Below are 4032 nucleotides of genomic sequence, written 5' to 3' on the forward strand. Positions count from 1 at the left end.
CATTGGCTCCCCCGAGTTAGTTTTTTTCATTTGTTTGCTTGTTTGTATTAATTTTAGGAGGTACTTGGAACTAAACATGTGGGAAGCAGAGGCTCAACCATTTGACCAACATCTACTCCCTGATCATATGGGTTTTATGGCAGGTATGCAAGGATGGTTCAATGTAAGAAAATCAGTGTATTACACCTCATTAATAAATTGAAGATAAAAAGCACTTGGTTATCAAAATTGAGTTGGAAAGACTTTTCACAAAACACATGACTTCTTGATAAAAACTCTCTGAAACACAGCAGTAGAAGGAATCTTTATCAACAGGATAAAGGCCATATGTTAAAAAACCCAAGACAAACATGGTATCGAATGGTGAAAGTTAATTTTTTCCCAATCTCATTAGAAAAAAAACAAGGATGTCCACTATTTCTCCTGTTAATCAGTATTGTGCTAGATGTTCTAACTAGAGCAATTATGCAAGAAAACATTCAAAAGGCATGCAAACAGGAAAGGAAGAAGTAAAATGTTCACTATTCCCCAATGATATGGTCCTATATTAGAATATCCTGAAAAATCAATCAGAAAATTAATAGAACTAATAGACATTTTCAGCAAATTGCAGAATGAATATTAATATGCAAAAAGTCAATACAGGTTCTATACACTACTAAAGAGCAAACTGAGGAGGAAGGTAGGAAAAAAATTCCATTTACAAGAGTGACTAAAAGAATCAAATGTTCAAGGAATAACCAACCAAAGACATAAGGGGCCTGTATTCAAAGAACTACAAAACATTTTCAAAAGAAACCAAGGAAGTCTTTAATAAATTGAAGAACATTCTATGTTCATGTGTTGGAAGACTAAATATCACTAAGAGTTCAATTTTACACCAACTGAACTATAGATTTAATGTAAAGCTGATACAAGTTCAAAAGCCTTTTTTTTTTGTAAAATTGGAAAGGTCAGTTATCAAATTTATCTGGAAGGATATGGGACCATGAATAGCCAAAACTATCTTAAACTAGAAGAATGAAGTTGAAGGACTCTCACTTTCTGACTCTAAAGCATATTGTTTACCTAAAGTGGTAAAAAACAGCCTGTACTAGTATAAAGATAGATTGATGGGATCAAATCAAGAGTTCCAAAATAGACCCTCATATCTATGGTCAAGTGATTTTTGACAAGACTGTGAAACAAACCCAGCTGAATCAGAACAGCCTATTCAACAAATGGAGCTGGGAAAACTGGATACTCATATCTCAAAGAAAGGAAAGGATCCCTATCTCACACCTAATACAAAAATTAACTCAAAATAGGTCAAGGACCTAAACGTAAAACTAGAACCACAAAACTCCTAGAAGAAAATGTAGGGAAACAACTTATAGATCTTGTGTTAAGTGGTGGTTTCTTGGCCCTTACACCCAAAACACAAGCAATGAAATAAAAAATAGATTAAAAGGACTTATGACTTCCTCAAAATTAAACATTTTTGTGTTTCAAACAATTTTTCAAGAAGGGTAAAATGCAGCATATTCAATGGGAGAAAAACCAACAAGGGTTTTATTGCCATGTTTTATAAATAGATCACAGAAGTCAATGACCAAAAAACAACCAAATTTAAAAATGGGCAAAAGAATTGAATAGACATTTTTTCCAAAGAGAAAATACAGATGGCCAAAAGAGCACATGAAAAGATGTTCAGCATCACTAGCTATTAGGGAAATGATCAAAACTGTGATGTGATAATGTTTCATGCCATACAGAATGGCCATTGTTAAAAAGATAGAGGATTACAAGTGTTTGAGAGGATGTGGAGAAATATGAACAATCCTTCACTGTTGATGGGAATGTAAATTGTGTTGCCTCTGTCGAGGATGATTTGATGGTCCCTCAGGAAACTAAATATAGAACTACTCTATGATCCAGCAATCCTACAACTAGGAATATATACAGAAGGACTGAAAGAAAGAATGCTAACATATATTAGCACATCCATGTTCATAGTGGCATTACTCACAATTGCTAAAAGATGGAAACAGCTTAAATGCCCATCAAACAATGAATGGATAAACAAAATGTGGCATAAACTTGCATGATAATACTCTTCACATATAAGAAGAAATGAAATCAGGATGCATGTAGCAAGGATTAACTTTGAGAATACTATGTTGAGTGAAAGAAGGCAGAAAAGAAAGGATGAATATTGTATGTTCTCACTGATATGGACTAAATACTATTAGTAAGCCTATGTAATTACACTATAGAGTACAGGTTAGCAGGAGATAAAATGCTGGCTAAGAAGGGGGAGGTATATGGAATGTATGTAAAATGTTTAATAAAGTCAGTTGTAAATATGTTGCAATGGAGAGAGTTAAAAGTAGCACATTATAACGGTTATTGCATACACTGCTTATTTATAACTTGTGATTGCAGTTGAAAGATGTAATCAAGGGAGGTTAATGTTAATTGAAAGACAGCTATAGGATAATCTACATAGTGATTTTGGTGGTAGATGAGGATTCTGTTTAATAATATAAATGCAAGAATGTTCAACTACAAGACATTAAGAATTTGTTGATAAATAAGAGAAATACAACTAATATAGACTATTTTTACCAACAATATTGTAATATTTTTGTAGGAAAGGCAAAGGAGGTACTATATCAATGCTAAAGGTAAAAAAAATGAGTTTAGTTTTATGAGAGGTGAATATGATTAAACATTTTTTTCTTCATTTCCTTCATTAAGAAGGAGATGTAGGTCATGTCATTTAACCAATCTCTGCTCATATATGTATCTTTCTAACACTGGAGAAATAATTGAGTTTGCTTTTAGGATTAAATATGATACATGTGACCAGACAGAAATTTTTAGATTAATGCTTTCATAATTTGTTAAGCAACCTTTTGTATATTATTTTATTTTGTGAAGTTGAGATAAAGTTAGAAAAAAATCAATTGTTATAGACCAGCGATATTGACCAGACTCAGACTTTGAATATAGTTCCAACTGAGAGCTTTATTAGCCATGCGGCAACTGTCTCATTCCTCTGCAGAGGAGAGAGCAGCCCCGAGTCTCAGGGAAGGGCTGGTTTTATAGCTTTAGGAAGGGGGGCATTTACTAATAAGCGAGCAAGCAAGCAGGCACAGAAGTGGAACACTGCGGTTAGCTGAAGATAGCATATCTATTTTTTAAAAAGCCCCATGTTATTTATTGGCACTTTTCTTGTGGGCAGTTCTGATTTATTGGCACTCTCCTTGGATGCCGTTTTAAGTAATTTACTGGCACTCTCCTTGGAGGCTGTTTTAAGTCACTTATCTATCTGAAGGCATTTGCAATTCCCACCTCCCAATGTAGTTCTATTCTTATTTTCCCAATGTGGCCTTACCCTTACATCTCTCCCTTTCCTTAATGGTAATTCAAATCTTTGAATTTTTTCGTTGGTAGGCACTAACTGGTACGGGGCATTTGAAATTATAAGTTTAACAGTTTGCAATTTTTTTACTGATTATATATGGGCTACAGGTAAGCAGTACAAGGAGGATAAACAGGGGCTTTTTATATTCCATGACCTGGTTCTGGTACTTTTAACAAGTCAAAGAACTCTCTGCTCTTAAGCCTCAGACAGTTATAAGCTTGGGGGATTATATTCATTAGTACACAGATATTGTTGGAGTCAGGGAGACTACAAGGGGTTAGACTTGAGATGCAGGCAAATCAAGTTCTTGGAGGAGGGGCAATCAATACCCAGGATTTGTTTGAATTTGTCTGGTTTGTAGTTGCACGGTGTTTACAGGAATCAGCACAAGATTAGAAGTTTTTATTCTGGACAGCAGAATTTTGGGGCAGGGCCTCTTGCAGTTATCTTGGGGCCACTGGTGCTCATGTGGATTTCCAGTCAGGCTCTAGATCCATCCATTAATTTTGATTTACCTTTAAAGACTTTAAACTTTTAATTTTAAAGGGATGCTGAAGGGTGATAATTTCTTTTCTGTAACTGCTTCCTGCTGGCCATGGACTGTAGTTATTGCTTAACAAGGT

This window comes from Dasypus novemcinctus, chromosome 19 (genome assembly GCF_030445035.2).
Source record: "Dasypus novemcinctus isolate mDasNov1 chromosome 19, mDasNov1.1.hap2, whole genome shotgun sequence".
NCBI classification, from domain to species: domain Eukaryota; kingdom Metazoa; phylum Chordata; class Mammalia; order Cingulata; family Dasypodidae; genus Dasypus; species Dasypus novemcinctus.